Source organism: Vigna angularis, chromosome 8, assembly GCF_016808095.1.
Source record: "Vigna angularis cultivar LongXiaoDou No.4 chromosome 8, ASM1680809v1, whole genome shotgun sequence".
Classification (NCBI taxonomy): Eukaryota; Viridiplantae; Streptophyta; class Magnoliopsida; order Fabales; family Fabaceae; genus Vigna; species Vigna angularis.
The window spans coordinates 25,333,085-25,357,276 of NC_068977.1; the positions used below are offsets into that span (position 1 = coordinate 25,333,085).

At 33.9% G+C, this 24,192-nt stretch overlaps 1 long non-coding RNA gene across 2 annotated transcripts; it reads left to right on the forward strand.

Moving 5' to 3' along the window:
• The first annotated feature begins 14,360 nt into the window (after positions 1 to 14,360).
• LOC128193573 (uncharacterized) lies at positions 14,361 to 17,283 on the forward strand. Of its 2 annotated transcripts, XR_008244895.1 has the most exons (6): positions 14,361 to 14,628; positions 14,728 to 14,832; positions 15,309 to 15,398; positions 16,202 to 16,249; positions 16,643 to 16,728; positions 17,005 to 17,283. It is a non-coding gene; the product is annotated as an uncharacterized LOC128193573 (long non-coding RNA). The 2 variants fall into 2 exon arrangements; XR_008244894.1 differs by lacking the exon at positions 17,005 to 17,283 and having other exon boundaries at positions 16,643 to 16,812.
• The last annotated feature ends 6,909 nt before the right edge of the window (positions 17,284 to 24,192 follow it).

The following is a 24,192-nucleotide window of genomic DNA, read 5'->3' on the forward strand; positions in this document are numbered from 1 at the left end:
ATGTGACATACGAATCAAAATCTGTATGTAATTATTGGTGGATAATAACCATTTTTCTTCTAGTGATATATATATATATATATATATATGTGTGTGTGTGTGTAACTGGTTTGGTTGGGGAAATGGAGAATGATGTTAATGGATGTGGAAATCAAAAGAAAGAGTGAAAGTGAAAGAGGATTAGAGTTTTAAAAATAAAAAATAAAATAGGTAAAGGTAAAAGTAAAAATGATAAGATTGAAATTTAGAAAAATTTGAGAAGGTGTGTTAAGACTCTGGCAAGTGTACCAAATCGTTCTAAGTAATAAAATCGATAAGACCTAATATCGTTTCCCAAGAGACTCGTGTCACCTATTAATCGTGTAATTTCCAACTAACTTAGACTAAAGAATATTTCATAATTTGGGTTTTAGTGCAATTAACTTTAACTTAATATATACGTTATAAATTGAACTTCTTTGAGACAAAACACTTGAAAATTGATTAATGACAGATGATACAATATGGACTGGAAATGTTGGAGAATGATTGTAATTACTACACTCTCATGTGTATGTACATTACTACTTCTTCAATTAATTGCTCATGTCAACCTGTCTACAATACTCAAACCCAATCCCTTGGCAGAGAGAGAGCCTAGACTCACTCTTTAAGTTCCAATCCCTTGGTAACCTATAAAGTTTATCTGCATTAAGAAAAATGGTTTAGGACAACTAAAGGGCCAAGATCCATCCCTAGACACAATTTTCTTTAGGTGTTTATTCCAGTTCAAGGTTCAAATAATACTTCCCAATATCAAGCAAACCTAAGATTCATGCTATGGTTGATCAAGTCACAACAAGCTTTAAGAGAAGGAAATAAACACTCACAATAGATGAAAGAAGCTTAAATTCATTGAGCACAAGTGCATTTACATGGAATTTTCGTAATTACATCATTCCCCAACAAAATAAATTTAGCTGTCCATAGTCATGGAGAGCTTGAGCTTACAATGGAGGAAAAATGGAAGAGATGGAGACCCAAGGAGGAAGAATAGAGAGTTCCCACTGCTCAAAACCAGCTGCCTAAGGTCCAAGAATGGTCTTTCTAGCTTCAGCTGCCAAGAAGATCGCACCCTCAGTTCATGGATGCCTTAAATAGGTCTAGGGTTCCAAGTCAGCAAAAGTCGCGCCCAGCCCCCTTCCTCTGGGCGCCCGGGCGCGAAGCTCGCGCAATAAGTAGCGCCCGGGCGCGAAGCCTGCACAGAAATTTGTGCCCGGCCCCCCTCTTCTAGGGCGCCCGGGCGCGGGGTACCTTCCATGCTCCTTGAAACTCTTGCTTTTGTACCTTTTCCTCGGCTCCCACTCTTGGTAGTTAAAATACTTCTCCAAAGCACGCAAATTGCCTACAATTTGAGGAATTAGTGATGAAAACTTGTATGTGAAGCTTAAGTTAAACTTATTCACAAACTTAGATAAAAAGAGAGGATTAAACATGTTTCAAGCTTCAAAAGAGTCAATTTGGTAAGAAAATTGCATCACAGATAATGGTAAGAATTACCGTTATCAAGGTGTGGGGAGAAGATGGGATGGTGGAGGGAGTAATATTCTAAATTAAAATAGTAAAAGTAAAAAATTTTAATCTAAGGATACAATTGGAATTAAAGAAAATTGGGGAGGTGGAGGGAGAAGGGGTGGTGGTGGAGGGAGCAACACCCTCTACTTTATTGGATATAGGCTGGATTTTGAAAATTCCAATCCATGACTAGCATTATTTCTTTACATTTGTATATTGTTAGGTTTAAACCCTCATTTGGTCCTCGTATTTGTGTGCCAATCTTAAGTGGGTCATCGTTTTTTTTTTCGGTCTCAATCGGGTCCATAAACTTGTTAAAATGAGCCAATTAAGCCATCTCTGTTATTTGTACAATCAAGCACGAGACTCCTCCTCGCCCACCGCCCACCACGCCGCGCAATCTAGAATCGCCACCAAGACAATGTTGTGGTTGTCGTACGACCGAGCATTATCACCGGAGCAGCGTCAGGGGTCGCTGCTCCTCACCTCCACTAGCACAACCAACAACCACCACTCACAAATTCAATTAAACCTAACAGTTTCAAGCTCACAAATGGGAACACAAAATCAAAATCCCAATTCAACTCCAACTTCCAAAAATGTGATAGAAAACCTGGATAGAAAATCCAATGAACCATCCTAGAAATCCCAATATCAAGACCACAATACATTAATAGGAAATCCCAAGAGAACCCAATCAAAAATCAGAGAAAGATGGAGAGGAAAGGAAGCTTGCCCACGCGCCATTGTCAAGAACAGATTGGAACCCTGGTAAGATAAGAAATCAAGAAAATTGAAAAAGAATGGGAAACAACCATAACAGTAAAATGATGCTCTTCTACTACCCACTTCACTATAGTCACAGCAGTGCTCCCACTATAGAAGCAATCCACATAGAGTTCATTTTATCCTCTATGGAGGAATCCTTCTCAAATTCTACACTATCAGATTTTACATTCCCTTTGAAGCAAGTTTTACCGTGCGGACCATGCCCATCAAAAACACCACAAAAGATCATATCTTCAGACATGAAATCCTACACATATACAGATCCAAAACATGATCAGAGAGCATTCATCGCCGGTAGGGCAGATGAATGCGAAGATCTTCCCGGAAGGGTAGATGTTCCCGGTGGGGAGAACATTCATCATCGGCGAAGTAGTAGTCTGGCCGGAGTATATCAGCAACGTCGGCGCAGATCCAGAGTCGGATCTCGTATGGCCCAATTTGAAACCACACAACTCTTTCCCTCAACTCATCCATCTCCGCCGTGCAGACCAGAACCTTGAGAAAGGAAAAGGCTCAAAAGGAAAGACGAAGATGGTGAAGAATGATGAAGACTCTGAAAAAACATATCCCGAATGCAAATTCTGGAAAAAAATCCCTAATTTCCTGCCACATCAAAAACTATTTTCTTAAATATAAATATCCACGTAATTTAATCCTTATAACTAAGCTAATAATATGTGCACCACGTCATTAGACGGCGTTACTGATAAATTAACGGAGAGTGCTTAATTGGCTCATTTTAACAAGTTTATGGACCCGATTGAGACCGAAAAAAACATGATGACCCACTTGAGATTGACACACAAATACGAGGACCAAATGAGGGTTTAAACCTATATTGTTATTTGAAATAACTTGAAAGAGAAAGTTATTACTACACTAGTGCAATCAGGGGAAACGACAACGATTATTTTCGCTCATAGGCACCAGTTCCATAACCGAGGCATATTCAAGCGAGGTAAAAGGTGGTAGACTTTATGCCTCGGTTCAAAACCGAAGCATAAAATGGTAGGATTATACATCGATTCCTGATGAACCAAAGTTGTTTCTCTCCTCTACTACCTCGGTTGGAGCCTGAATCGAGTCAGTAGGGTGCTTTTTTTATTTCTTCTTCTTTAAACTGTCATAAATCTCTGGAATTCTTTCATTGCTTTCAAATACAAACATCTGATATTCACCCTTCAATTATTCGATCAAAGGCCAAAATAGAATTAATGAAGGAAAGGAACCGAGATAGGAAATGAAACCAGGTAAGAAAAATTACAAGGAAGTACCTGCATTACCTGCACACAGAAACCACGTTTCAGCATCATCTAAATTCCTCAAACCCAAAAATCCCACCACTAGTGAAGTACCTTCTTCATTCAAAGAACAACACAAACCCAAACTCTGAAACAAGAAAAAAATCGCCACAAGGTGCGAAGCTATACAAAGATCCAACAACCGACTGACTTTCCTGTTCTTTTCCATTCTTGCTGCAAGAAAAGCGTGTTTCTAGCAAGAATTTAAAGTTAATATCCAAAGGAAGCAAATTTGGAAAGAGCAAACGTATTAAGAAAATAAAAAAAATGTAGTTGAAGAAGATATAGAAGGAAAAAGCAAAAGGGTGAAAGTAAAGTAAAGCATGGACGAGTTCTTTTCTGCCTGGCAGGACGGTAGGAGAGAAAACGGAGATGGTGAGGGAGATGGAGGAATTCTCGTCGCCGCCACGTCCTCGCCGTCGTCGCCAAGTTCTCGCCGCTGTCGTCGCGTTCTCGCCATTGCGTCCTCACCGTCGCGTCCTCGCCGCTGCGTCCTCGCTGCTGCATCCTCGCCGCGTCCACTGTCGTCGCACATCGTAGGAGAAGAGGAGAGGTGCTAGGTTTCTGGGGAAAATTTTTTGCTACCCAGACTAGGTTTTTCTGGATTTAAGCCCCAACAGTCCAAGCCCAATAGGCCTCGGATCCATCTGCCAACCGAGGCAGTATCTTTGTTGCGCGAGGTTTATGCCTCGGTTCATCCTGGCAACCGAGGCAGTATTTTCTTTAGACACCGGTTGCATCACAACTGAGGCATATAGTGCTTTTAAAATTACGAGACTGCCACCACGTTTTGATATGCTTCGGTTCCATAAAAATCGAGACGTAATGTACGAGTTAAAAACGCCAATTTTTACTAGTGCTAGAATAAATTTTTAAAACGGTCTAAGTAAATTTATTAACTTATCTTTTCTTTTAGTGTTTGAACTATTTGAGTCAAAAAATTTGATTTCGGATTTATATCAAAATATTAAAAATTAATGTCATTATAATTACTGATCAATAAAAATATCTATAAAAATTGAGGAGAATGAAAAACTTTTATTTTTTTATGATAAAAAAGTTACTTATACCTACCCTTTCTTTCAACTTCTTTTGTAATATGTGAGGGATTGTTATAATATATTAATTATTGCAAAAGAAGGTTAGTTTGTAACGTTCTCACCAATGTTCAGAAAATTCATGGCTACAACAACGCTCAATTGTTTTAAAGCTGCAACAATCATTTTATTTGTTGCAAGGTGTTTTATATGTTCTATAAATAGAAAAACTATTTTCATTCCAAAACACGTTAAACTATTTCTCTCATCCTCTCATTTTCTCATTCTCTCCTTTCTATCTCTTTCCTTCTAAGAAAACTTTGGGTTTATTTTATACTTTTTAGAGATCCTTGCTAGTTCTGAGATCTTCAGAAATTCTGAGAAGTTCTTGTTGTATCTTCGGGGACTTGCGCAATACACCGCAGATAAGTCCTTAAGGAAAGTCACTCTAAACGCCTCAGGAAATACTGTTTTGTCAGCTTTTCTACAACACCAACTCCCTTCATATCTGGTTTTCTACGTTAAGACTTTTTACGTTTCTTGAAGAATCCAATTAAGCTTCTCTAGGTGTTGAATATCCTCATCTTTTTCTTTGAGTATCTTCTCCACGCTTGCCACACCATTTCCTGAGAGCCCAAGCACGTTTACCAAACCATTTCTAAATTCTTTGTTTAATAAGTTAACTAAGTTGATCTCGGATTTCTTTGAAGTAATTTCATGAATGACCAAGCTAACCTCATGTATTACCGAGTTCTCTATTTCCTCCTTAACCTTTAACTAACGATCAACCAAGCTACCCTCGTCCATTACTGAGCCATCCGTGTCCACTCTTTCCACAAAGCTTTCTGGGTTACCAAGGCATCCCATCAAGATGACCATGAATCATATTTTTTTATTCAATTTTTTATTTATCCAAATATACACCATTAATCATATTTGTTTTATTGGAATCTTGGGGTGTAGTTATTTCAAAGTAATATGTCACTGATAATAAATCTTTTAATCTGCCTTTCAAATCAATTGTCATTCATCAGGTTACTTTCATACAGAAGTTTTAGCTTTCTTCCAATTCCTTAGGGATGAGACTCAGATTTCCAAAACCATATACATTCTTCATGTTATCTATTTATCTCCTTGCAATGTATTTTTGCTTTGGTTTAATACCTATTTTGGTCCCTTCATTTATTAGATGTGTTCAAATTGGTCCTTCTTTTTTCAAAAATTCATAAACATCCTATGTTTTGTAAAAAATAGTTCAAGTTGATCCTTTTTGCCTACGGCGTTAAAAAACTAACGGTAGAGTTGCTCTCCTGACAACTACTGAATGAGTTGTCCAATTTATCATTACGTGGCACTCTGAAATGAATTGAGCCGTCGATTTTAAAAATAAAACTTAATGATGTGGATTTCCATAAGTGAAGTGTTGAAGGCCAAGGTTATCATGGCGGGAAAGAAGTTAGTGGAGTGGAGCACGCTCATCCTAAATGCTCGAGCGCGCTGATCTCTTCCACCCTCTGGAAGCTTCCCTAGGCTCCCCCTTCAGCTCCGACCCTCTCTCTCCCAACCCCAACCCTCTCATCATCGCCATCAGCCGCTCCAGCGGCGTTGGCAAAGACACCCTTATCGCACGCCTCCGTGAGGCCCGTCGCGGCCTTCACTTGGTCGTCACCGCCGCATCGTGCCCTCGCCGCCCCACCAACCTCTTCGTCTTGAAGGAGGAGTTTCTCGGGATGGTAGAGCGGGAGGAGTTTCTCCAGTACGCCCTCGTTCTTAGAGTCGATATTTAGGGCGCCGCCATGTGAAAGAGGAGATGAAACTTTTGAAGAATTTTGATTATGTTGTGGTGAATGCGAAGGGGAAGCTAAAGAATGCAGTGAAGTTGATGAAGTCTATTATTGATGCCGAGAAAGCTAGGGTTTCGCACTTAGACTAAGGGCTGAGGGTAAATGAACTAGGAAGAATCTCTCTGAAACGTTTTCTTTTATTGATTTCATAAATTTTTCATTGTGGAAGATTGATCAATGGTGTTTTTGAGGGAACGACTGTTCCCTTTCTGCAACCTCAATCCTAAAATGCTCATTCTTTCAGAAACTGGTTTGGACTTAAACTAAAAGATCCATTAACATGTCAAAATTGATTCCACTATGCAGTTTGTGCTTAGAACTGAATAATAATACAGTATAATCCCAAGTGCAAAACTTCACTGTCTCCAATTTTTCTCATCAAAATTTCATTGCCTTCTTTGCCAGAATTCGATTTGTACCTTCAATGAGCCACAAATCACGAATTGATTTTAACCTAAAGGTAATGAAGGAGAAGTTGCGATGGAGGCTGCATTATGGTTCGATATTCAATATGACTGGTTAATGGTAATGAGGGTTACAGTGATGGCAGAAAAAGGAGAAGTGTGATGAAGCTTCCAGTTTTGAGTGGGAAGGGGACTGCCACGTGGTAGTCCCTCATTGGCTGAGCTTGCCACACAATGACTAACTGGACAAGTCATTCAGTTTTGGCCAGGGGAGCAACTCTGCCGTTAGTATTTTTAACGCCATAAGCAGAAAGGATCAACTTGAATTATTTTTTACAAAACATGGGACGTTTATGAATTTTTGAGAAAAGAATGACCAATTTGAACACATCTAATAAATGGAGGGACCAAAATAGGTATTAAACATTTTTCTTTTAACTATATTTCATGCCATTCACCATGTTTTGTATTATGCGACACAATGTTGTTCTTCCTTAATAGTTGTGTGCAATTCTTTTATTTTCACCAATGTTGTGTGGTGTTTTTTTTTATAGTTAGTTGCCAATTCATTACGTGCGGCGCAGATTGTGGTTCATTTATCATTTGTAGTGCAATATTTACCTTTATTTTATTTTTTTACTTGCTTGTTATGATAAATTCTGTAGGGTCCTTGGTGTTTGGTTCATTTGCATTTATATAAATAATATTTTTATGAAGCAGTTTTGTTTTGTTGATTCATGATATAAAATATACTTTTGTTTTCTTTAAAAGTGTGGAGTTACGATTTTAATAGGAATTAGGTTGGTTATAGTAATATTATATATATATATATATATATATATATATATATATATATATATATATATATTTATATTGTGTATTGTATAATTTCACACTTATATATGTACTATAATGTATAAACAAATAATTTTATTCAATAGTGTTGTAGTATTTAAATATTATTGTAGTATTAATTAAAATAAAGGTTAAATATGTTTTTTTTCTTTAAACTTAATCCGAAATTAGAATTCACTATTGCTTAAAACTTTAATACATTTTGGTCCTCAAACTTGAAAATTAAATCAATATAGTCTTTTTAACCATATTTGACACATAAAAAAATTTAAAGCAGTTGTTAGGAGAACTATATTCATTTATTTTTAATGTTAGGAGACCAATTTCGCATCCAAATTTAAGTAGGAAGAAATTTCAATTTGACATCTAAATTTAAAGAATAAAAACATATTTAATCCTTAAAATAACAAGAAAAAGAAAAACAAGTATGTTATCCTTATACTTAGGAATATCCTATAAAACATATTTCCAATAAACTACATATGAAGGTTAGAGCTTCATTTGCCACATGAGAAACACTCCATATCGTTTCTTAATGAGGATGTTTTATATTACTTTAATAAAGTACATGAACTAAATATTTTATAATTTAGTTTAAGAATGAAACAATATTTTATAATAGCTTGAAAGTAGTAAGAAAAATCAAGTTTGTAACACAAGACTGAAATAATATTACCTGTTAATTATATTATGATCCACTTCTTGAAAATTTTCAATCTTACCACAATATATGAAGAGTGTAAGAACTTAAAATTTGCATGACGCCAAGAACGTATTACTAAAACAGCCAAACACTCCCCAAAAGCTTATAATAAATCCAATTGTCATACTTATATAATATTCACCATTGAAAATCAAATTTTCATTTTCTCTTGAAATTTAACAATTGGCTCTTTTCTTGGCACTCCATCAGTGCATAATTTCTTTAATGGTGGTCCACAAAGATCAATATTATCTTCATATTTTGATGTATCAAAACTCTGTAATTGTGTGTCAATTGGAATTTTTCCAGATAAATAATTGTGTGACAAATCTAATGTAGTGAGTCGATCAATTTGAGCAAGACTCGAAGAAATTGGATCAACAAGTTGGTTTCTTGTCAAATTAAGAAATTCAAGTGATGTTAACTTTCCAATATTTGATGGAATTTCCCCCCTCAAATTGTTTCTTGATAAATTCAGTGAAATCAAACAAAATAAGTTCTCCACTTTTTTTGGAATTTCTCCTAAGAATAAATTGTTTGAGAGATCAGTGCTTTTCAAAAGTGATAATCCACTGTGAACATTTGATATGAACCTTTCAACATCAAAACTGTTTTCAAATTGTATGAAATAATTTCGACGTAGGTGGTGTTGGCCAAATACAAATGATCTTCATAATCTCTCAAAGAAGTCACTTGAGTCATTGAAGAGAAGTTTTTATGCATTTAGGAATTTGACCAAATAGGTTGTTTAGTGAGAGATCTAAGAGTCGAATGCTTTTTAGATAAGAAATTTCCAATGGTAAACTTTCAAAGAAGTAATTGCTTCTTAAACTTAAAAATTACAACTCTAAAAATTTCTCGCAATCCATTTTGGGATAGATCCTCATAATCTTTTTTCTGTCATACACAATGAATAGTTTGAGTCAAGTTATAATATTAATGACTTGAGATCTTAGTTATAAAATCTTCACTTTACCAAATTCCATGAGTCAACGTCATTTGTGGATATAACTTGCAGAGTAATTGTATCTAATTCATCAATGAAAACCTGTACATAAAAATTAAAATTTAAAAGATAAAAAAGTTAAGAAAGTTATCTGAAAATGCATTTCACAAAGCAATTGTTTTGAAGAAATTGTACTATTTGCAATATCTTTATTTTTGGATAGCAAGTTGGTTAATTTTTCGTAACGACATTGAAACAGTCCTAAGTAATACAATTTAATGGTTTACATGAATAATAACACTAGTGCAAAAAGGACTTTAGACGTCTGTTATTTTGGATTTTTAACGTCTGATCTCTGTCCCCCAATTAACAGACGTCTAAAGTGCTTCAGAAGTCGGAGTGGCAGGATCAGACGTCTAAATGGAGTCAAAAAGTGACATTTTAAATTTCTGGATTTAGGGTGTAGACGTCGGTTCCCCAAACGTCTAAAGTGCTTCAGAAGTCGGAGTGGCGGGATCAGACGTCTAAACGGAGTCAAAAAGTGAGTTTTTAAATTTCTAGGTTTAGGGTTTAGACGTCGGTCCCCACAATTAATAGACGTCTAAAGTGCTTCAGAAGTCGAAGTGGCGGGATTAGACGTCTAAACGGAGTCAAAAAGTGAATTTTTAAATTTCTGGGTTTAGGGTTTACACGTCGGTCCCCCCAATTAATAGACATCTAAAGTGCTTCAGAAGTCGGAGTGTCGGGATCAGACGTCTAAACGGAGTCAAAAAGTGACTTTTTAAATTTCTGTGGTTTAGGGTTTAGACATCGGTTCCCCCGATTAACAGACGTCTAAAGTGCTTCAGAAGTTGGTTCCTTCCCTAACAGATGTCTAAATAGAATAAAAAATTATATTTTTGTAACTTTTTTGTTTAGTTTTGGCGTCTATTCGGGGGGAGCCGACGTATATGACTATTTAGACGTCGGGCCCTTCCATAACCGACGTCTAAATAGTTGTTTTATTTACGAAAAATGTCACCGGTCATTTTTTACGTTGGATATTCGTGGGTCAGACGTCTAAAGGGTGACGTTAAAGGTCTTTTTTGCACTAGGGTAATTAACTTTATTTATTTTCATTTAGTAATAAAATATTCTATGAAAATAATTACTATTAGAAATTTGAAAATAATTTGAATAATTACTATTAGAAATTAAAAGAAATTTTGAGTCCCACTAATTATTAAAAAAAATGAATAAAATATTATGTATTTTAGTTGTGAAAGCTTATGTCACCAGTTCTATCGTTCTTATAATATTGTCATCTCATAATACACTAGTAAAAAAGAAGCTTTTTAACGCGCTCTATATGCCTCGGTTTTACTGAAACTAAAGCGTATAAAAGCGCGGTGGCATTTTTATAGTTTTAGACAACTTATATGCCTCGGGTATCAGTAGAACCGAAGCCAAAACGATTTTCAACATCTGTTACGCGCCAACCGAGGCATATAACCCGTATATATTTTTAAATTTTAATTATTTTTCGAAACTTTAGGCACCGGTTATGTTGAAACCGAGTCAGTATCCCTCTCTTACCTCAGGTAAATATTAACCGAGGCAGTATACTCGTACATATCACCCTCACTCTTCCTCTTCTTCTCTCTCGCTCACGCTCAGATCTCCATCCGTCTTCCTCTTCTCTCTCGCTCACGCGATCTCCTTCACTCTTCCTCTTCTTCTCTCTCGCTCACGCTCAAATCTCAAAGCCACCACTCTGCCGCTCCGCCGTTCTGCCGCTCCGCCGCTCAGATCTCCTTTCATGGTACCCTTCTCACTCTTCCTCTTCTTCTCTCTCGCTCAAATCTCCTTCTCACAGTTCCTCTTCTTCTTCTCTCTGTTGCTTTGCCTCCACTTCGCCGCTCCGCCTCTCCGCCTCTCCGTCGCCACCACTCCGTTGCTCCGCCGTCGCCACATCTCCTTCAATGCCTCCGAAAGCCATGGCTGCCTCCCACCCCGCAACCCCAACCTGAAACGCCTCCCACCCCGCAACCCCAACCCGTCACGCCTCCCACCCCGCAACCCCAACCCCGTCACGCCTCCCACCCCGCAACCTCAACCCCACCACCAATCGCCACCCAACCGGACGCGATCTCACTCCACCAGCGGACGCGATCTCAGATCTAGTGTTGTTCGTGGACCGCCTGGTGCCACAAAGCGGTGGATCAGAGTGACGCTTCCGCGATTCAGGCGGCGGAGGTGAGGGCAACGGGAAACAATGTCACACCGCCTGGTGGGTTGGCGGCTATGGCTCAATCTATGAAAATGAGTTTCTGTAGAGGATGAAAGTTGCTAGTTTGAAGAGTAGGGGGTTCTTTCTAACACAGAGTTGAAGATGTAAATGAGTTTCTGTAGAGGATGAGTGATTTGAAGAGTATGAACAATTTATTCACGATGATTTTTGGTTTTATCTGCTCTGTGATGTATCTTATTCTGAATTTTGGAGTTGGTTTGTGTTTTGGACTCTGTGATGTATCTTATTCTGAATTTTGGAGTTAGTTTGTGTTTTGGAATTATAACTGAAAATGCTTGAGTTTGAGTTTGAGTTTGAGACCCTGTATACCCGATTTTGGAGTTTGAGTTTGAGTTTGAGTTTTCTAAAAATGCACTGGCATATAAGGCTCTTGTGTTAAAGGATTGAGGAAAAGACCCAGATACATTGGCAGTTTTCTGAATTTTTTTTTTATTGAATTTTTTATGATACTGACTCGGTTCAAAAGATAACCGATGCCAAAATCGATCCTTTTTTGACCCGGTTTAGAACCGAGGCATTAAACGTATCTTTTTTACCTCGCCTCCATATGCACCGGTTGTAAAACCGGTGCGTATAAACGAAAGTAACCGATGTCATTTCCGTTTATTGTACTAGTGATACTAGCAAATGAGTTTGTTATAGTAAATTATTTTGGGTTAAATGTACATAATTAAAAAATATTGACAAATAAAAAAAGAAACTTGATGAATTTAGTCATTATTGTTGATTGTATTGGTTAATTATCGTGTTCTTTATCTTATTGTGGGCAGAGATGACAAAATGAAACGGGACGAACTTAGATGTACTATAATTCATAAAATTCATCATATCTTATAACATAAGATGACAAATATGTTACAAATAAAAAAAATACAAATATTTTGAAAACATCAAGTATCACTAATTTAGGAATCCTTGGCTAGGTCACATTAAACATAACTAATCACAATAAAAATTTAGACATCAATAAACCAACAGAATATAAATAATTATATATCATAAGAAGATCATGCTTGTCGATTTTCAACTCAATAATTATCTTTCATTTTAGGATTTTGGGTAGTATTATAATAAGTCCTTTTACTCTTTCATCTTTGTCACTTTCTTTGTCATCTTCATTATGACATGAAATTGAAAGAGTTAAGATATAAAAAATTGTTTGTCAAAATAAAAAGAAATTAATTAGATTTAAATTAAATGAATTATCATCACAAAATTCGTACTTCCAATTTTGGAAGTACAAATAGGTGATTTCACATTTTCAAGAAAAAAAAATAGTTCTAATTAATACGCATTAAGAATATTAGAACTATTGAAACCCATACGGTTTAATACCTATTATGCAAGTTGAAGATTCAGTGGTCACTACTAGCTAGTGTACATATTAAATCATATATGTTACTAAAGACATAATCATATATGTGTTTTTAGAGCTCTACAATTTTCTAGAATTTACAAGTTGTCAAATGTTTATTGTGAGTGAGTTAAACCTTTATCTGTCAATGATCCTTATTGTTTGGCCCATATGGGTGAGGGACAGTCAATTTCTTTCGTTGTGACTCAAGATCGTGATATGAAAGGAATGATTTTGTGTGTTGTTTATTTATCAACTCCTAAGATCATTGAAGTTGAATTTACTACTGTCGTAATTGTTAATTACACAAAGTGTACATTCCAGATACACAACCATGGCACAGTAATTTCCTTTAAAGATGAAGATTGACATGGCATAATGTCAAATTTAGAATCTGGAGACCATGTGGAGATTTTTGTGATTTTCGGTAATGGATTGATGGTCAAGAACACAACGGTGTATCTGATATGTGGTGAATCAAAGACGAAAAAAGCGTCTGAGCCAAAGAAACATTCTCTCATTAGAGTCATTTATGTTCTTTGAGAACAGCATGATCACTTTCAACTATTTTCATACTCTTATACAACTTCAATTAATCTCAAAAGTGATTTGCAGAGTTATATTTGTTTCTTTATATGAGGTCTTAATTATGAGTATCTAAGTCTTGTTTTCAAGAGAGTTGAATTCTGAATTAACTGTATTTGATACACATCCTTTACTCCTATCCAATCCTAAAATAAGCTTTAGAAAACATGAGGCTATGTAATTTTCCAATTCAAACAATATTTTAAAAATATTTATGTTCTTCTTCTTGTCATCAAGAAATACTTTTTCTAAATTCTTAAAGAATTTTTTTTCATACGTTAAAAGAAATTCATTTTTTTACTAACGAATAAAAGTCGGCTTTAATCTATTGGTACATAAAAATTAACTGTTTATCTACTTTTAAAAATTCATTAATAAAATATTTGTTGATAAAATTTACATACAAGTAGAAAATATTATACGAAAAATGTGAGTTATCTACATATATTTATATATGAATTTTAATTTGTAAGTAATGTAAGTATTATATACAATTTCTAAAACTAAGTTACATACAATTTTTTTTTTACTGATTTTCCATATGTAAAATTGGTATATGAAATAGGACAAGAAAATTTGCAAAGAACAAAATCCACTGATATACCAAGTAAAAAACATTACTTACTGATTTTACATACCTAGAAAATTAATTATTAAAAGTAAAATCTAAAAATTCTTTTTCCTCTTTTAGGTAATCCTCTCCTCAAAATTTTCTCACTTCTTGAACTTGAGTTCAGAGATTTCATCCTGAAGAACATTAACTCACGAACCACTCACTTGTGTCGTCGTTCACTGTCTCTCACTCTTACCTCACACCCTAATCTTGTTCGTTCACTCACCGTTGTCTCAACTCATTCTCATCTCACTCATAATTGTGTCGTGTTCAGTCATAGGTTCGTTGGTGACGACGATCACCAAATTCTTCTTCTCGCTCTGATGGTGATGCTCACATAGTTCGTTGATATGGTAAGTAATTCCTCTCTTCATTCATATAGCTAGTAATCCCTAAAACCCTAAATTCCTAAAACATAAAAACCATAATCCCTCTTTTCTTTCTTTCATTAGCACATTACGCTGTTTGGTTCGGTTTGCAAGACATTGTTGCATTGTTACCAGAGCTGGATTGAGACAAAGGTGTTGCGGTTTGGGAAGAATCGGAGTGGTATTAAGGTATCTTTCGTTGTAGCCCAACCCAAATTTGCTAGAGATGATACTCGAAGAGAATCTATATATGGAGTTAAGTTTGAAGATGAAAATTTAGAGTTAAAGCATGAAAGAAAAGCGATGCTATCAATGTTGTCATATTAACTAAATTTTCTGTTTTTCACCTAATTGTTTGTGTTATGTCTTTTTCAAGGCTTTGAAATTTCACATACACATTGGTTGTCTATTTCCTTAGCCCACCAGCAACAGTATTCTTCTTGAAGAGTGGAGCGTTGATTACCTCCATGACCATTATCTACTTAAAGTGATTTCTATGCTTTAAGCTTGAAATGTGGTTAAATTTGAGACATTATTTGCATCTATATAGAATGTAATACGTTGCTAGTGATGTATTGATAAGTTATTGTGTACTAGTTTAATCCCTTTGAACCTTCTATTGACTTATATATGTTCAGTCGCTTACTGTAAGCTGAAACTGATAGGGAAGCAGGAGGGAACACAGGTGTCTCAGACAAATTCAGATTTGGCTATTTCAGATGCTTTTCAGATGACAGGAGTTGTTGATTCTGATGGTGAGTTTTTGCTTTCATGTGTTTGAAAGTTCAATCTTTTCGTACCTCTTTAATTGGATTTTTAAAGGTTCTTGTTCCCATTATAGGTAATAGAATAATCGGTGTAATAACAATGGTTCGGTATACTCTTGTAGCACTTTATCTGACTCATTGTGAAATTTCTTAAGCTTTTGCCTTGTTCTGACAATATTAGGCACTTATTATTTGGAATGTAGTTGAGTATCATGGACAGAGGATCTGATGCTCGCAATATATTTTCTCTCATATGTCTACTTTACTAAATAGTCTTAGTATTACTCATTGTAAGAGAAGAATTGTTTACTTGATATTTATATGACAGTAGAGTATTAAGAAAGTTATGGCTAAGAATGAAAAATATTTCTTTGATCTTGACGGTGAAAATACTTCTGATTGTACACTTCTGATCATTCAACTACCACTAAGAATGCTTCATTCACCCTAGCTTAATATTTTAAATCATTGTTATTGTCTTCTTTTATATCAAGCTAAATAATATTGCTTTTTACCTTGTTAATTTCAACTCAGGTAATATATATATATATATATATATATATATATATAACTTGTGTAGCTTAGCGTGAAAAATTAATAAATAGTGTATTAGTTACAAACTGCTATGCATGATAAATTTGTTAATTTTGATCATAACTATCTTGAGAGTTATGTCAAGAATGATTTCTTATTGGTTGAGACTACTCATAACAAAGGAAAATTAAACTCTTGAAGATGTACTATTTTACTTTTCTGTACAAAATAATAGCTCACATTCTGGGCATATACAGGATGTCTCTGTTCAGCAGCACCCAAAAGTTGCTGCCAAGCCTTTAAAGGTATAATAGTTGATTTACATTCGTCAACTACAGCTTTGTTGTTTATATGATCATTTGATTGCATTGATGGCTTGTTACCATCATTGGTTAAATTATATGTTCATCATGCTTCCTTCCTAATCAACCGTGAAACGTTTAATATGATTGATTGTGTTGGCAAGGTGCAGGTGTGAAATTATTGAACAGACGGTGAACACAAAATTTTTAGTACTTATTTATCTCTTGTATACATGCCATTACCAGCAAAATTTAGTACTTATTAGGCTTCTATCTCCTTCCATTAAGTGTATTAGTCTTAATCTTAATTATGCGAGTTTATCATAAAAATTGTTGTTTTGAAATGCAGACAATTATTAGATTTATTGTTTTGAATTTTGTTTCGTTTGACTGCAGGTTATGCATAGGTGATCAACTATTGAATGATGTTTGACTGTGGTCACTAGTAAAAATACATGTGGTTTGTCGGGAAATATGTCGAGGTGTGATCATCTAATATATTTTTGTTGTAAAGCTATTATAGATATACGACGGATGTGTTGAAATTTTTGGATATTTTTCTTTTACCTGTTGACTAATTGTCACTTGTAATGGATAAATGAAAATTCTGCAAAATCAAAATTTTAAAACAACAACAGAGAAAAAGAAATTACTTACTGAACCGCTAAAATGATAAACGAGTTTTGATTCTTTAGAAACAGTAATTGGGGTTAAAACAGAACATGTATTCAGTTAAAACTCGTCATTTGTGTGCATAGGTTTTTTCGAAGCAAGTATAAGAGACATAAAGTGTTTGAAGATGGAGGTGAAGACTATGCAGATGGAGAGATCATACAAAGTAGAAAAGACTATGTGGAGATTGGAAAAAGCAACTCTTATGAGAATGATTTGTTAGTGTGACATCCCAATTATATAATAACCACAATCATATAATATAGGCGTCAACATCCAAATAAAGAGAACAGTTAGAGTATGACGTGTAATTAAGTGTGAAATTATAGTCATCCAAATATGAAGAGAGAATTTTAAACTTAAACAGTTTAAAGTATCGAACACTTCAAGCGTTCAAATAGGAAATTCCTAAGTAGACTGCACTGCAGCATCAGTATCCTCTAGTTCTTGCTCCAAGGGAACCTCCTCGACAACATCTGCTCCCATCCAAGTGGATGTTCATCGCCAAAGAAACATACCCAAGCAACACAAACACAGAAGCAAGGGTGAGCTAGGTAAACAAGCAATAAACATATAGTACAATTAATTCATGTCATCATGCTTAGTTACGTATAAAAGAACAATTAAAGCATACCCATTAAACCACGACTCACACACTCACACGACTTATCCGGATTTGTATAACTGTCGAACTATTGGTCGTCTTTGCACTTGCATAGTTCAACTGGCAATCCCCAACACTAGCAAGGTAAATCCCCCAATTTGTCTATGTCTAAACTCTAAGACTATAGATGAGGACCTCCCTCTACTCTCACCACTTACATTGTTCTTCTCTATTTGAGCATGAACAATGCTTTGAGTGTAGGGATAGACATATCAGTTCAAAGCTCCATACAGTTATACAGAACAACCACAATACCCCACACAAGAATAACAAAGGAAGAAACACTTGGAGTGGTCCTGCCACTAGTCAACACTTCCATCAACTGCCTTTGAGTGTTCTCAGCAGATACCCTTGCGGCTTCAAGATTTTGTAATGCAACATCTGGTTAGAGTCAGACGGATCGACCCGTGGGGGAGGAGGAGGAAGTCTAGGTGCCATCTTCTGTTTACACAGAGAGAAAAGACCATTAGCCCAACTCAATGAAACTAATATAACTTCCTACACATGACTAGAATACACAATCACAAACAGTGCACACCCACAACCTACAGGTTTCTAAGGAAGAAACTGCTCTGATACCATTAATGTGACATCCCAATTATATAATAACCACAATCATATAATATAGGTGTCAACATCCAAATAAAGAGAACAGTCAGAGTAGAATAGTAGTTCCGTAGTTGACATTACAATCATCCACATATAGAATGGAACTTAAAACTTTAACAGTTTAGAGTATTTCAAAATAACCCCAATACTTAAATTAGAAATCCTAAAAAGACTATACTGCAGCATCAACATCCTCCAACTCTTGCTCCAAGGGAACCTCCTCAACAACATCTGCTCTCATCCAAATGGATGATCATCTAAAGAAACATACCCAAGCAACACAAATACAGAAGCAAGGGTGAGCTAGATATAAAAACATGTTATTCAACCTCACACGACATGCAAAAATCACTCAAACATATAGTACAATCAATTGATGTCATCATGCTTAGTTACATATAAAAGAACAAGTAAAGCATACCCTTTAAACCATAATTCAAATACTCAACACGACTCATCCGGATTTGTATAACTGTCGAACTATTGGTCATCTTTGCACTTGCATAGTTCAGCTGGCCCTCCCCAACACTATGCAAGGTAAATCCCCCAATCTATCTATGTCTAAACTCTAAGACTATAGACGAGGACCTCCCTCTACTCTCACCACTTACATTGTTCTTTTCCATTTGAGTATGAACAGTGCTTTGAGTGTAGGGATAGACATACCAGTTCAAAGCTCCATACAGTTATACAGAACAACAACAAACTCCCACACCACTTCCAATCATCTCACCCTAGGATGTCCAATTCATACTCAAATTCATCATTTAAATTTGCAGTCATATTATCACAGTAAATTTAACATATCTCATGCATTCACATACTTCTCACATAAATCACATCATATTATTCATTCCAAACATTCCACATACTAAATCAAATGATAAACAAGGAAGAGATAGGACCCAAAGTATTCGCACAGCGCACCCCCTTAATTCATTATGCGAATTAACTCGCTGAGGCCACAGGCCTCAGGTTTTCTCGCATAGCGCACCCCTTAAATTCGCTATGCGAATTAACTCACTGAGGCCACAGGCCTCAGATCTTCTCACTATGCGCCCAACTCGCTTTTCGAATTAAATAGACAGTGATTTCAGACCATCACCAGTCGCATAACGATGGATTCGCTAGGCGAATTTCACCGACAGAGAGCACCCCATCTAGTCACTCGCACAACACACCAACTCGCACAACGAGTGACTCAAAACAGTGAGCACTCTCCGCAGGATCTCGCTATGCGAGATAGCTCGCATAGCGAGTCTACATAATCTGCAGACGCGAATTTATAAATACCAAAAAACGGCGCCAAAAACTTGTTTAACAATCGGCAAGTGTAACCGAATCGTATCAAGTAATAAAACTAGGTAAGACCAAGTATCGTTCTCCTAAAGGACTCACGACCTAGTTAGCTATATGATTTGTTGATTATTTAAGACTTGTAAACAATTGATTGTAGGTTTAAATGCAAAAGACAATAATTAAACATGTATGCATGAATTTGATCAATGGAAAAGAGGAATACAAACACTTTAATGAATTAGATGGATGAGTATGTTGTTGGGGTTATCAATTTCATCTTATCCACTCTCACATACTTTCAGGAATTCATCATTCTTTTCATCAATGTTAATAGCACTCTCTAAATCACCTTGCAAGAAGGTCTATCCTTAATTATGAGTTCATACAATTCCTAGCATCCCTAATAATTAATTCTAAAGCACAGACGCTTAAAGGCAACCAATATACTATTGGGAGAAATTCCACGGATCTAGATTTCCCCGTACGTTCCCATATCGACAAAATCAATAATCATGGCATTGAATGAGTTAAACAAAGCAAGCTTTAAGCAAAGAGGAAAAACCCTAACTAAAGATGAAAGAAAGCATGTATCTTAAACTAAGATGTTAAAACAAATTCCATATATGAGAGTTTCACAAGACTACATTGATTCCCCAACAACAATACAAGGTTTAGTTCACCATATTCATGGTGAAACTAGATGAACAATAATGAAAGAATGAAAGATAGAACCCTAGAAAGATGAAGAGGTAGCCTGAGCATCCAAGATCTTCCTTCAAGGGGTGGAAAAGTGAGTGTTTGCTTCGTCTCAGCCAAAGATACAAACCCTAAGACCTCTAGGTCTTTAAATAGGACATAAAAATAATAGAAAACGGGTCCAGGCCCAAACAGATCATCAAATCGCAGAAAACTGGCCCAAAACTCGTTTGGTTGACTTTTTCCGTATTCTGGTTGACTGGTTGACTTTTCTGCATTCTGGTTGACTTTTCTGGTTGACTGGTTGATTGGTTATCTTTTCAGCATTCCAATCATTCGGTACTTCAATTCTTCTTTCAAATAATTCAATTAGCCTATAAAATCAAGGAAATCTTGCACAAAACCATTAAATTCACTTTCAACTCTCTTGTTTTTGGTATCAATTTTAAGCATAAAAATAACGATTTTTCAACCGTTATCAAAATTATTTAAGTACATTAAAAAAGTTTAAGTACCCTCGATCTTAAAACTTAGAATCCATACTATATGAGGATATTTTTATCTTTTAAAACTCAGTACACATTGCTTAAATATACCAACAGAAAAAACACATAAGTTATATATATATATATATATTTACATATAGGTTTATTTATAGGTTATTATTTATGAATAAATTAATAAATAATTCCATACATTTTTTTAGTGAAAATTCGTCAATAATTATTGTTATCAAAATTTATAAGTAAGTTGTTTGCTAGTAATTATTGATAAAAAAAATCTGTCATGTTACTGAATATTTTATTGGGTTAGGTTTGACTGAAAAATTGACATTTATTTTCCATGTTTTTACCTATTATTTGTTAATAAGCTATAATTAGCATATAAAAGAAGCCATAATGACTAAGCTAGCATGAGTCGGAAAGTGAAGAATAAGGTGCTCTACTTTATATGTTAAACTCAAAAAGATGAACTGTTTCCACACTTTATTTGTTATACAAAATTGCCATTGGAAATATACCCATCTCATACGATGGAGATCTTATGATGCGTTTTTTTAATAGAAAGAAAGTGCGCATTTATACCTATTGCCGTGAGAAGAAAAACAAGGGCGTGTTTATAAAGAAAATTGAATACAATTTTTATAATTTAAATAAAAAAAACTGATGTAAATGATTACAATTTTTATATTGTGTTAATTGAATGATATAGATATAATATATAATTTAATTGAAATTTTTTTACAGATTAAATTCTAATTTTTAATTTTGATTTATTAATTTAATGTATAAATGTTATAATATTCTCATATTATCAAATTAGAAATATTAATTAACTAAAATTTAAAACAAATATTTTCAGAATTAAATCTATCTTACTATATATATTAAAAAGGGATTGGGAGACCAAGCCAGTCTCACTCACTTTTGAATTGAGAGGAATCATTCTGTTATGTGGAAAAACGAGTAATAAAATGATAATAAGAAACAGTTAGATTTAGGGACTAAGCTATAAACAAAGTATTTAGAAAACGGAAAATAACGTCTCAATCACAATGGGCTTCCTCAAGCCCAAAGGAGTTCAACAATCGTTACAAAATAAAAATAGACAAGAAAGAAACTTGGCAGTTGCTCCCTCCATCACCAACGAATGCTTCCTATACCACTCCATACCAATTTTGCCCTTCTCTAAAATGGATGTCAACATCCGTTTCACCTTCAACGGATATTGACATCCGTCCGTTCATATATTTTATATTTTAATTTATTTATTTTATTTAAAAAGAAAAAAAATCTTCAACGGATGTGGCAACATCCGTTAACGGATTGCCACATCCGTTCTAATAATGTTTTTAAAACTATTTGATTATTATTTAAATATTAATATATAAAATAAATTAATAATTATTATTTTATTAAATAAAATAAAATTAATTCATAAATAATTAAGTAATACTTTTAAATTAATTAAATAATATTTATATATTAATTTAAAATATAATAAATTAAAAACTAAAAATTTAAAAAGAAAAAACTTCATGTTACAACATCCGTTTTAATAAATTTTTAAAAACTATTTTATTATTTAAATAATAATACATAAATTAAATTAATAATAATTATTTTATTAAATAAAATAAAATTAATTTATAATTAATTAAATAATAATTTTAACAAAATTAAATAATATTTATATATTAATTTAAAATATAATAAAATAAAAAACTAAAAACTTTAAAAAGAAAAAAACTTCACGGATTTTTAATAAATTTTTAAAAAGTATTTTAATTATTATTTAAAATAATAATATATAAATTAAATTAATAATTATTATTTTATTAAATAAAATAAAATTAATTTATAAATAATTAAGTAATAATTTTAATAAAATAAAATAAAATTAATTTATAAATAATTAAATAAAATTTATATATTAATTTAAAAACTTAAAAAAAAAAAAAAACTAAACGGATGTGGCACATCCGTTGAAGAATTTTTTCTTCAACGGATGTCGACATCCGTTCAAGAAAAAAGGAGGAGGTCTAGAATATTTTAAAGTATAAAGGATAGTTTTGGAATTTAAAAAAAGTGGGGTGGTGTAGGAAGCAATGTGTGGTGGTGTAGGGAGTAACCCCCAAGAAACTTTTAAAGAAAATAAATGTGATAAAACTTCTTCGATTATCTTTCTCCAAATCCAAGTAAAGTAGCTCTTTTCTCCAAATCACAACCCTTTCGATCTTAAACAATAATTCCATTTCGTCTCACACCTATAATCCAGATTTCCTCTACCAAAAATTAAACAAATAATTAATTTCGCCAAAAGTAAAAACAACAAAACATAAATAATAATAAATAGTGAATGACAAATTAAAATTTGATGTTATTGATTTTTTTAACTAAATAATATCTGGATAATCAGTAACAATAATTATGATGTATTAATATAAAAACATATTTGTATATACAATCGTTTATGTTTATACAAATTTTGGCTTTAAATGTGTTTTTTTAGATTTGAAATACATTCTGATTTTTATTTGTTATGTAATAAAAAATTATTTTTTGTTTCCTATCTCTTTTTTATATATTTTCTTGTTCGGTAAGTATTTTGTGAAATATTTATGGATTTTCTTTATGTTCAAGATATTTATTTTTTGGCAAATCTTTTCTACTAAATGGTGATATGTCAATTAGCAAACTAACTAATAACTGTCGTGAAATAAAAAATAAGAAAAACAAAGATAAAAGCAATATTATAGATGAATACACGTGGAGAGAAAAACATTTTTAAATTTAAAATCTTTTAGTTACTTTTTGTGCTTTTTAAGATTCTATTTACAATAATAATATGATCGATAATTATTTATATATTGATAGTTAAAAAAACGGCAATTTACCATAAAAATGCCTTCAATATTGATCTTAATATCACATATCGTTAAAATTGTTTATTAAAATAATAATAGTAATAAAGAAAAAATATTAAGTTTGTAACATAAGGTTAAAATATATTACCTGATATGTTGTGTGTAATCTCTAAAAAACTTTCACTACTGTCATGACATAGAGGCTGTCTGATAAATTACTTAAGAATTGGAAATATGCATGACGCCAAGAACGTATTATTAAGATTGAGCCAAACACTCCCCAAAAGCTTATAACAAATCTAATTGTCATACTTATATAATATTTACGATTGAAAATCAAATTATCATCAGATAGGTTGAAAATCCCCAAAAGTTTTTTATGCATTTAGGAATTTCACCAGATAGGTTGTTTTGTGAGAGATCTAAGAGTTGAATGCTTTTTAGATAACAAACTTGTAACGGTAAACTCCCACGGAAATAGTTGCTTCTTAAGATTAAAAATTGCAACTGCGATAATTTGTTTCCTATCCAATTTGGGATAGATCCTGATAATCTATTTTCTGCTATGTCTATCATCACTAATTGTGTGCAATTTTTCAAGATGGAAGGGATTTTACCGGTTAAGTTATTGCTTCTCAA